The sequence below is a fragment of the Cottoperca gobio genome, chromosome 7, assembly GCF_900634415.1.
Source record: "Cottoperca gobio chromosome 7, fCotGob3.1, whole genome shotgun sequence".
NCBI classification, from domain to species: Eukaryota; Metazoa; Chordata; class Actinopteri; order Perciformes; family Bovichtidae; genus Cottoperca; species Cottoperca gobio.
Genome location: NC_041361.1, coordinates 22880806 through 22893433, shown reverse-complemented (window position 1 = coordinate 22893433; position 12628 = coordinate 22880806). Strand labels below are relative to the sequence as shown.

The window sequence follows — 12628 nt, the reverse complement described above, 5'->3', positions numbered from 1 at the left end:
ACACACCAGCTGAGAAGCCAACTCTGGTTATCGGTAGCTCAATTTTGAGATACGTTCATTTTGAGACACCAGCGACGACAGTCACGTGCATTCCGGGGGCCAGAGCGGGCGACATAGAAGCACATTTGAAACTGCTGGCTAAGGCTAAACGTAAATACAGTAAGATTGTTATTCACGTCGGCGGTAATGACACGCGATTGCGTCAATCGGAGTGTACTAAAGTTAATGTGGAGTCGGTGTGTACATTTGCCAAAACAATGTCGGACTCCGTAGTTTTCTCTGGTCCTCTGCCAAATCTTTTGAATGATGACATGTTTAGCCGCATGTCATCATTCCGTCGCTGGCTCTCACGGTGGTGTCCAGATAATGATGTGGGCTTCGTAGACAATTGGCGGACTTTCTGGGGAAGGCCTGGTCTGATTAGGAGTGACGGCATCCATCCTACTTTGGCTGGAGCAGATCTCATATCCAATAATATTACACAGTCTATTAGTGGACCTAATCCATGACAACCCAGAGTTGAGACCAGGACAAAGAGTTGTAGTCTTACACACTTCTCTGTGCTTCTTTCCGGGCAGTCACCCACTCAAATCCCCATAGTGACTGTGTCTGCCCCACGACCACTGAAACTAATCAAGTCTATGGTTAACAGAAGAGGAGTTATACATGAAAACCTAATTAAAATAAACACCACCGCTGCAAAAGTGCAACTAAATCAAAAAATTAAATGTGGGCTCTTAAACATCAGATCTTTATCAACGAAAGCTGGATTGGTAAATGATTTAATATCAGATAATAAGATTGATTTATTTTGTCTCACTGAAACCTGGCTGAGACATGAAGAATATGTCAGTCTAAATGAATCTACTCCACCTGGTCATATTAATACTCACATTCCTCGAGGTACTGGCCGAGGAGGTGGAGTTGGGGCCATATTTGACTCAAACCTCTTGATCAATCCTAAGCCTAAACTAAAATATATCTCTTTTGAAAGCCTTGTTCTTACGCTCTCAAACCCAACATGGAAAACAATAAAGCCAGTTTTATTTGTTACTGTGTACCGCCCTCCTGGTCCGTACTCTGAATTTCTATCTGAATTCTCAGAATTTTTATCAAATTTAGTCCTTAAAACAGATAAAGTAATTATTGTAGGTGACTTTAATATTCATGTGGATGTTGATAGTGACAGCCTTAATAATGCATTTATCTCAATATTAGATTCAATTGGGTTCAGTCAAAATGTACATGAACCAACTCACTGTTTAAACCACACTCTGGACCTTGTTCTGGGATATGGTGTTGAAATTGAAAGTTTATCAGTGTGTCCACATAATCCTCTTTTATCAGACCATTTTTTAATAACTTTTGAAGTCCTGTTACTGGACTACAAGCCAGTAGGCAAAATATCCTACGCTCGATGTTTATCTGAAAGTGCTGTGACTAAATTTAAGGAAGTGATTCCATCAGCACTTGATTCAATACCAGGACTCAATATCAATATAACAGAGGACTCCAATGCTAACTTTAGTCCCTCCCAAATTAATCATCTTGTTGATAGCGCTGCAGCCTCACTGCGAATAACACTCGACTCTGTCGCTCCTCTTAAGAAGAAGATCATAAAACAGAAAAAGAAAGCTCCATGGCTTAATTTACAAATCCGCAAACTAAAACAAAAGTCGAGAAATCTTGAAAGTAAATGGCGTTCCACTAAATTGGAAGAATCTCGTTTAGTCTGGTTAGATCATCTTAAAACGTATAAGAAGGCTCTCCGTAATGCCAGAGCAGCTTATTACTCTTCCTTAATAGAAGAAAATAAGAACAACCCCAGGTTTCTTTTCAGCACTGTAGCCAGGCTGACAGAGAGCCACAGCTCTACAGAGCCTTCTATTCCTATATCTCTCAGTAGTGACGACTTTATGAGTTTCTTTAACGATAAAATTATAATTATTAGAGACAAAATTAATCTCCTCCTGACCTCAATTGGTAATGACTTAACTTCAACTGTTGGAATTTTAAAAACATCTGTAACTCCTGAAATATATCTAGACTGTTTTACTCCAATCAACCTTAACCAACTAACTTCAACAATCTCATCGTCTAAACCATCAACCTGTCTTTTAGACCCGATTCCAACTAAACTGTTTAAAGAAGTTTTACCCTTAATTAACACCTCGTTATTAAATATGATCAACCTGTCTCTATTATCTGGCTACGTACCAAAATCCTTTAAAGTAGCTGTAATAAAACCACTTCTTAAAAAGCCTGGTCTTGATCCAGAGGTTTTAGCCAACTATAGGCCGATATCTAACCTTCCCTTTCTCGCTAAAATCCTTGAGAAAGCAGTCGCAAAACAGTTGTGTGACTTTTTACATAATAATAGTTTATTTGAGGTTTTTCAATCTGGATTTAGAGTTCATCATAGCACAGAGACGGCACTGGTGAAAGTTACCAATGACCTTCTATTGGCTTCAGACAAAGGACTCGTCTCTGTTCTTGTCTTGTTAGACCTCAGTGCTGCTTTCGACACTGTTGATCATGACATTCTACTACAGAGACTGGAACATTGTGTTGGCATAAAAGGAACCGCACTAAGCTGGTTCAAGTCCTATTTATCTGAGCGATCTCAATTTGTACTTGTTAACGATAAATCCTCCATGACAGCCAAAGTCAGTCTTGGAGTTCCGCAGGGTTCTGTACTTGGACCGATTCTATTCACCTTATATATGCTTCCTTTGGGCAAAATTATAAGGAACCACTCTATAAACTTTCATTGTTATGCGGATGATACCCAATTATATCTATCAATTAAACCAGATGAAACCAATCAATTGGCTAAACTTCAAGCATGCCTTAAGGACATAAAAACTTGGATGTCTAGCAACTTTTTGATGTTAAACACAGACAAAACTGAAGTTATTATACTTGGCCCTAAACGCCTCCGAAACGCATTTTCTAATGACATAGAAGCTCTGGATGGCATTAACTTGGCCTCCAGCACCACTGTAAGGAATCTTGGCGTCATCTTTGATCAAGATCTGTCGTTTAACTCCCACATAAAACAAATCTCAAGGACTGCCTTCTTTCATCTACGTAACATTGCAAAAATAAGACACATCCTGTCTCAAAATGATGCAGAAAAACTAGTCCATGCATTTGTTACTTCAAGGCTGGATTACTGCAACTCATTGTTATCAGGTTGTCCAAAAAAGTCGGTTAAGACTCTTCAGTTGATCCAAAATGCAGCGGCACGTGTATTGACTAGAACAAGGAAATGGGATCATATTACTCCTGTATTAGCTGCTCTGCACTGGCTCCCGGTAAAATACAGAATAGAATTCAAAATCCTTCTCCTGACTTACAAATCAATTAAAGGTCAGGCTCCAGCATATCTTAAAGATCTCATAGTACCTTATAAACCAACTAGAGCATTACGCTCCCAGACTGCAGGGTTACTTGTGGTTCCTAGAGTCTCTAAGAGTACAATGGGAGCCAGAGCCTTCAGCTATCAAGCTCCTTTCCAGTGGAACCAGCTTCCAGGTTGTGTTCGGGAGGCAGACACACTCTCCACATTTAAGAGTAGGCTAAAGACTTTCCTTTTTGATAAAGCTTATAGTTAGGGCTGGCTCAGGTTTGCCCTGGATCAGCCCCTAGTTATGCTGCTATAGGCTTAGACTGCCGGGGGACACCTCCCTGCTCTCTTCCTTTCCTCCCTCTCTCTTCTTCTCCCTCTCTATCTGTATGCATTTATGTAAATGTATGTTACTAACTCACCATCCGGGGTATCATCCCCGGAGTGTCTGTCTCTCATGTGGCAGGTTGCCACTGATAAAGTTTACGTCAGGATCATGAATCGTGACAGCGCCTGCTGACCTGGTCCTGCTGGACACCGGGAAGCCTTATTGACATTTTCCTGGATTCATCCAAACTTTCTATTTCTTTTTTTTTCCAACACAACATAATTTCTGTCAAATGTTGTATTTGTACTATGTTGTTTATCCTGTACACACGACATCTATTGCACGTCTGTCCGTCCTGGGAGAGGGATCCCTCCTCAGTTGCTCTCCCTGAGGTTTCTTCCATTTTTTCCCCTTTAATTTTGGGGTTTCTTTTAGGAAGTTTTTCCTTGTGCGATGCGAGGGTCTAAGGACAGAGGATGTTGTAACCTGTACAGTCTGTAAAGCACACTGAGACAAATGTATAATTTGTGATATTGGGCTATACAAATAAATTTGATTTGATTTGATTTGACTTCTGTGTTCTGCTTCTGTCACCATGTGCTACTCCTGAGTTGGACTTTCCCCTCTCAGCTCATGTGTCATAACAAGGATAAGGAGATAAGGAGATAAGGAGCTGGCTATGATGAAGAGGATGTCTCTCTAGGAGAAGCTGGACGTTTGGATGAGAAACCATTGGTGAGTTATTGTCATGTCTTCTCAGGCTAGAAGTAAACAGTAGCAATAACTTGAGCTAGGTATTGAATCGATGGACTTCAGATGGAATCTGGAAAACTGTCACCCAGATTCTAAATCTGCTTGACTTTTGAGATACGTTTTTACTACATAAGTTATTGTTTTTGTGTGGCTGTGAAATATTAAGAGCAGTGGATTTAAATGCATTTAGAGAAGTCCTGATCAGCATGTGGTGTAGGAATACTAACTGCAAGTAGTCCCATGAGACTAGGGTGGAGCTTAGTTCAAAGAGGGATGCTGCTGTCTTTTATAACATGAGATCCGTTTTTAACAGACTAAAGGTTTAAATGGATATTAGTGAACTTATGTGTTAGAATTGAATATTCCGTCTTAATTCATTTTGGACCATGTGGTGTTTATTACTTATGACAAACAACAAAGCCATGTTCATTTCAGTCAGCTTTGATGAAGGGCTCTTTTGCAGCATGGATCCTTTATATGTTGTACAGCCATAATGATTGTCCCAGCCGGATCATTGCTGTGCCTGGTGTAAATATCCTCGCGGCAGGGTCGAGCAGGTCATTGTACGTTCAGCCAAACCCTCAAAAGATCAGTATTGAAGTCTCCCATGACATAAACACAAGATAATATTCTAAATTATTGCCACCCCTTCTGCAGTTGGTCCTCAGAAGAGGTGTGTGTGTTTCAGTGTGTGATGCTGCTTTAGTGTTAATCTTGAACTCAGTTTTTCTACCAGCTGCCTGCAGATGGGCTGAGGCTGAAGGAGCGCTGTGCCGTCACCCGGAGGGAGCTGGTGCTGCATCTCAGTACACCTCATGTTGCCCACATCAGACAGAGCTGTGATACTAAAGTAGGAGTTGTCCTTGGGGGTGGCATCATCCAACAATTGTTACATTTTAGGATCAGAGCCTGCTTTAACCTTGGTTATACGTCTGTACTCGTGTTTCCAGGTTCAGCAGTTGATGAAAGCAGCGAGGAACGGTACCAAGGACGGGTTAGAAAAGACAAAGTTAGCCATGATCCGCAAAGTGTCATTCCTGCAGAGGAAAGATTCCACAGGTGCAGAAACTGTAACTGGGATCAACAAGTTCACCTCAATGAATTTCTTTGGCACATGTAGGCAGTGAGGGTAGAAGCTCTTTAGAAATTTCGAACCAGCCCTGACCAGACAAATGAGCAAACCCCGACGGCAGACATATGGCTGATTCAATCGTTTCTCCTTCTCTGAGTGCATAAAGTGGTTGTGTCTAATTTGCAGGTGAGGGAAAGGATGGAAGGAGGTTACATGGACGTGTCTGTGTGTGAGTTGAAGCACCCTCCACCACAACTGTGCCCCATGCCAGAGGAGCTGGACGGGTGTGTATATGGACGGGAGTGTATGCAACATCCATGTTGTCGTAATACATGAGTAAAATGTGCAATTCTACAGCTGTAAGTCCATCAGGACAACAACGTGTCAGGTCATACTCGAACCTCCTCCTTCACTAATTAATCGCTTCTACTTTTCTGTTTTCTCAATCGTTAAGCTACTGTCAGTGGAACATTTCCTGCAGATCATTCTAAATATAAGCCCTCCAGTGGCCCAACGTTGCATCATCCTCCCCTTTAAAACATCCCCTTTAAAACATCTGCAGGAAGTGTTTCCAAGATGATCGCTTAACATTGAATGAACCAAACAAAAGTAGAAGCCACTGGAATGCATTAGTGATTGAAAACAATTACATTTGGGATAAAAATAGAACGTGAGAGCAGCAGAGTGATGATGTAACATGACGTGTACTGTACTGGAACGAGTGCTGTGGAAATGTACATTTTACTGAATTTACCATGTGAACCGCTTTTTATTGGTTTGTGCTGAACACGCTGTCCTTATTTTAACATCAGCTTTTATTTGTTAATTTACAGGATATGATGTGGTGTATTGGTATAACCCTGAAATAGTAATTGCAGTTGTGTTCACATTTGCCTCCTTCAGGTTGTCAGACGCCTCATCCTCAGCTCCAAGAAGGTGCGTCAAATCTTTTACTGTCTGCAGGAGATCCATCAGTGCCACTCAATGTTCCAGATTGCCTTGGCATCCCGCGTGGCCGAGTGGGATCACAGCGAGAAGATCGGAGACCTGTTTGTGGCCTCGGTTAGTCACTCAGACCCTCCTTATCCCTCCTTCACTTCGCTACTGTTTCTTCCCTTTGGTCACTGGTGTAGTCTTTCAAACTCCACCCCCCGTTAATCTTTGTTGTCACTGAGCCACTCCATCCACGTGTCCTCCGCATGGTAGGCTCGACTCGCCTTACATAATTAGTTTTCCATGGCAGATAGTACCAGGAGACTCGCTGAATCCTTCCATCGGAAACCAAACAGAGGAATGTCTACACTTCCTCCATTGTAAGGTGTGGTGTACGCCATAGTTTTACCAGCTACTGCTTGTTTTTTATCTGGGTTGAGTGAAAAAAAACATGCGCTCGCTATTGACGGTAGTTTGTTATATAAGGACGGCGGGTTTGTGCAGGATGTCCAGTGATACGCGACTGACGATCCTCTCTGCCCAATCATCTGCAGTGTTTTAACTCCACTTTAAGTATCGCTCAGCTTGCTTAGAACCTTGGCTGAGCTGGTACTAAAAAAAGTACAGCCACAGGTACTATCCCGAGTGGAGAACCAGAAAAGAGTGAGCTGGGTCGAGCAGAGCCCTACCACGCAGTGCAAACATGCATCTGAACCGTCACTTCCAGACTTAATTTTGATTTCTCTCGACTCTTGTGTCAGAATAAAACTTTAAATTTGAAACAAATTCAGAAGTCCAGCAGTAATTCACCTTACAATACACACTTCAGTCTGACGTTATGCACTAACTGTTGGTCCTCACTGAGCCACCACAGTCAGTGGTTGAAGAGGTGAGAAATACTTTTTTACTTTTAGGGGAGTTCAGTGAATTTCTGCAGAGGCAGTGCTAAATGACTGTATACCTGAGGGCTGTGAACAATATAGAACTAAAGATTCATCCCTGCAGAGTCCTGATGTCACTCTTTCCTCCACAGTTTTCAAAGTGCATGGTGCTGAATGTGTACAGTGACTACATCAACAACTTCAACAACACCATGGCACTGATCAAGAAGGCATGCATGTCGAAACCTGCTTTCCTGGACTTTCTCAAGGTGCTCACACGTAGCTCTCTTTTGAGTTGGTGACACAGTTGAACCCCACAGTCTGCACTCAAAGGGCTTCAGTCATTTTCAAATATGATGATATAAATAGCAGCAAATTAATATCTAGAATGAACACGCTGGTCGTTCCTCACAACACGCTTTAAGTGCTGCAGAACATTATGTTTATATATTATAACATTATTATTATTATTATATAGAATATCATAGGAAACTCATTTATACAGCACCTTTCATACAGAGATGCAGCTCAAAGTGTTAAACAAACAAACCAGAAGCGTCTAGCCGAGCAGGAGGCTGAAATCCAGCAGATAGCACACAGTGTGGGGGGCCGCAACCTCAACAAGGTGACACATGATGCATTAAGACACACATGCATGAGCACTTCTGCTGCTCCAAAGAAACAGGGCGCAGTATTTCACCTCTATACTGGGTCCATACGATCTCTAATGTTCAGATTTTAGTTGTAGTAATTTGACATATTTATTGTATTCTATTTATTCTTTATATTGTGTATTGCATTTACTCTCGTGTAGTGCCTGTAAGTCTGTCAGCAGGGCAAAAATACCAGAATTCAACCAATCTGTAACTCTGATCTCCAGTCAGAAAACTCTGCTGTTTTATAATCTTCAGGTTGATCATCTGTGTTTACTGGAGCAGTGATATTAACCAGGTTGCAGTCCATGTAACGTTACGTTAGTTTGTTTGTTGGACTAAATCCAAATCTACAATCAGGCAGCTGTACGTCTTCACCTCTAGACTCTAGAGGAACAAGTGTTATTACCGGCTGGACGCAGCGCAGCTCGCTGTTAGCATGCTTACTTCAGGATAGCTATCTCTGCAACACAACACATGGACGTGTTTAATGTTACCTCTTCACACTCTGCTGATAATGTTAGTTCATTGTTTTAATGTTTTAAGTTTAAATTCTGGCAGATCTTACACATTGAACCTTGAATGTTATTACATTTGCATATGTATTTTGTTGAGTTGAACTATTTTGGCTGGATGATGGTGCCAGAGGAGAGGTGAGAGAAGGTCACCATGAATATCCAAGCATCCGATGTGGCTGGTAGTCGTTGAGATGCATGTAAGGGACCAAAAGCCACGGAAAGACACTTCTATCAAAGCTTTGACATCCAAAATAATCAGCGCCCAGGCAGCTACATTCATTAGCTACCCTTTGTCTTCGTGGTAACTTGTCATTTTGTAGAGCATGAGGCACAAATGTATGTATTTCCATTATAGGAAAGAATGTTCTTTAATCAGTGAAGTGATTTGTGCTTCCAGCTGTTGATCTCAGAGCAGGGGCAGCTGATCCAGTGTGAGCTGCTGACTGAAATAGTTTATGGTGATAAAGGTCAAGTTCTCAAGTCCAAGGAGAGGAAAGTCTTCCTCCTCAATGGTACCCTGATCTGTGTCAATTTTAACCTCAAGTAAGTACCTCCTCTTATCGCTATTACACTGTGGGTTTTTGATTATTTACCTGTTGTTGTGTTAATTACAATATAAATAGTGCCATGTAGTAAACATTTAGAATATTTCTGTCCACCAGGGGTCCCCCTGACATCAGCAGCCTGGTTCATGTTGGTCCTAAGTACACAGTGAAGTGGTGTGCCCCCCTGCTGCACATTCAGGTGGTGGAGGTGGGACAGGACAGTTTGCCGAACAGGGATAGTGTCCTCACAGGCAGACGCCACAGCTCCACCTCCAGCCCCACTGGTACAACAACACACACCACACACACGGGCAATCATATGTATGCTGTATGTCTTGTGATTTAATTAGATCAGAATACAGTTGTTCTGTCTTTAAATTATGAATGTATACATAATATGTGAGCTGAATGTGACTCCCTATGTTTCAGGTAAAATGTTCCTGGGTCCTCCCAGACTATACCAGGAGCTGGAGCTGTGTTGCAGGAGGTGTCACTGCTGGTGTGCACGCTTCATGGAACCTACCAGGTAACAACCCTTACCGTTTCCAGCTTGTTCTGTTGTAATCACAAGGCAATGAATGTGATTACAACAGGACTAACATAATGTTTGAATGACCATCATGCTTCAGAGCACTGGTTCCCGACCTTTTTCTTTAAGAAGCCCTTTTCTATCATTCAGTAAACTAACGACCCCTGACTAAGTATAAAATGAAATGGCAATAAAATATATCATTCATTCATAACAATAACAGTGAAGAACAGCAAAGGAAGATTGTGGAAAACGAGAGATTTGGATTCATTTTGAGCAGATCATTTCCTATGAATATTGCATCAGAGATCCATTTTCTTATTATTTTTAGGAACTTTTAAAAACCATTCTCTGTCTGTATTATGTTGATTTTTAACAATCATACAGACTTAATAGTCTCCTTTTTTGACCCATTCAGTGTTTTCTTCTCCCTGACTTAGATTTAGTGATATATAAATGTAAGATTCCATCCACACATTTTTAAGACGTATAAAAATAGTCTGCTTTGAATAGTAATTTGTGTCTGGTACGGTTTTTCCATCACAATCAAAGAGAGAGAAATTCTCAAAATGACATCGCTGTCTCCTCTTCACTGAAAAATCCATAATCGAAAGATGCAAACATTGTTCACAAGATTGACTGAAAGGTCCCTTCTTAGTATAAGTGCAGTGGAAGTGTCGACGTTCCACATCACTTTTGTGTAACTTGCATATCGGTTTCCATAGTAGCTGTAAATCCTGCTGATGTGTCCAGGAGTTAAACTGAGACATGAAAAAATACAAATTCAGCAGATGAATGTGAAAACAAACTGCACTTTCAGAAAATGTAATCTTTTCAAATCTGCCGTCATGACATCCAGAAGTTGATGCATCAGAATTCCTCCCAATTTCTTGATAGTGATAACATAGATTCATAGCTCCCGACAGTGGAAATGTCTTATTCTCAAATGTTGTATGTTACCCTACCTTATTATTATTATTATTATTATTATTATTATTATTATTATTATTATTATTATTATTATTATTATTATTATTATTAGTATTAGTAGTATTACTATTATTATTATTATTATTAGTAGTAGTAGTAGTAGTAGTAGTAGTAGTAGTAGCATTGTTATTATTATTATTATTATTATTATTATTATTATTATTATTATGATGTGTTAGTATTATTATTATTATTAGTAGTAGTAGTAGTATTATCATTATTATTATTATTATTATTATTATTATTATTGTTATTATTAGTAATATTAGTATTAAAGCGGACAATTTGAGTAATGTTTCTTTCCACCCTGTCCGATCCTCTGACTGCTCGACTTTCTTGACCTCACAGTCTCCTTTAGTGATGTCACCTAATAACTTTGACAGTACAACTAAAACTGCGGAGGAAAAACCAAAATCCTCCTTTATCTGAGGAGCATAGTTAGAGCTGGCTGCTACACTGCTCATTTCTTCTTAGTAAAGTAAAAGACATTGTAACTGGTCTGCCCTTCTTTTCCTTCACGTGTCGCTGTCAGAATCTCAACAGCACAGTGTCTCAGGACTGGTGTCTGGCTCTACAGAGGGTCGTCCGTCTGAAGGAGGGGGAAATCCAGAACGCCAACCTGTGTCGCCTGCGTCTTTGCCACTGTGGAGTTGTTGGACTACCTCAGTGACTTCCATCAGAGAAATTGACGATGATCCCCCATCAGCTTCCAGCTCTGCCTCTACCATAGAGGACGTGTTAGTCGGATTCAGGAGTTCCTCAAAGTGCTCCTTCCACCGGCCGATAACCTTCTCAGTCAAAGTCAGCAGGGTTCCACCCTTGCTGTACACAGCTTGGATGGTTCCTCGCTTCCCCCTCCTGAGGTGCCGGATGGTTTTCCAGAAGCACCTTGGTGCCGACCGAAAGTCCTTCTCCATAGCTTCTCCGAACTTCTCCCACACCCGCTGCTTTGCCTCTGACACGGCAGAAGCTGCCGCCCTTCTAGTCCTTCGATACCCAGCAACTGTTTCCGGAGTCCTCCCGGATAACATAACCCGGAAGGACTCCTTCTTCAGTCGGACGGCTTCCCTGACCACCGGGGTCCACCACGGTGTTCGAGGGTTACCGCTCCTTGAGGCACCTAAGACCTTGAGACCACAGCTCATCATTGCAGCTACAGCAATAGAGTTTTTGAACATCACCCACTCAGGTTCAATGCCCCCAACCTCCACAGGGATGTCTGAAAAGCTCCGCCGGAGGTGTGAGTTGAAGATCCCCAGGACAGGGGCTTCCTCCAGACGTTCCCAGTTCACCCACACTACCCGTTTGGGTTTACCAGGTCTATCCAGAATCTTCCCCCACCCCTTGATCCAACTCACCACCAGATGGTGATCAGTCGACAGCTCCGCCCCTCTCTTCACACCTCAGATCAGAGTACGACCTGACCTTTGCCTAGGGTGCTCTGGTACCACGTACACTTATGAGCATCCTTATGTTCGAACATGGTGTTTGTTATGGCCATTCCATGACTAGCACAGAAGTCCAACAACAAACAACCGTTCGGGTTTAGATCAGGGAGGCCCTTCCTCCCAATCACGCCTCTCCAGGTGTCTCCATCATTTCCCACGTGTGCGTTGAAGTCTCCCAGCAAGACTACGGAGTCCCCCACTGGAGCCCCCTGCAGGGCTCCATTCAGGGTCTCCAAGAAGGCCGAATACTCCAAACTGCGGTTTGGGGCATAGGCACAAACAACAGTCAGAGTTCCCCCCCATAACCCGAAGGCATAGGGAGGCGACCCTCTCGTCCACCGGGGTAAACTCCAACGTAGCGGCGCTCAGCCGGGGGCTAGTGAGTATCCCCAAGGAGATGAAGGAGATGGTCCGTCGCTTTTTTATGGTGGATAGGGGGACGTTGACCTTGAAGGACACAACTTTATGGTCAGAGATGGGGAACTCTGCAACAGTGAGGTGGTGGGATTTATGTAGGTCACTGAGCAGTCATATATTCTGCTCATGTCTCTTAGCCAAACACGGTGAAGAAGTGATATTTACATCAGACTGAGGAGGTTGCAGCATTCAATATATAAATAAATTGTAGG

The 12628-nt window shown here is 42.1% G+C and overlaps 1 pseudogene; it reads left to right on the top strand.

Annotated features, from left to right (window-relative positions):
* LOC115011046 (rho guanine nucleotide exchange factor 10-like protein) overlaps positions 1-12628 on the top strand; it is a 48597-nt pseudogene that overhangs the window by 12785 nt on the left and 23184 nt on the right.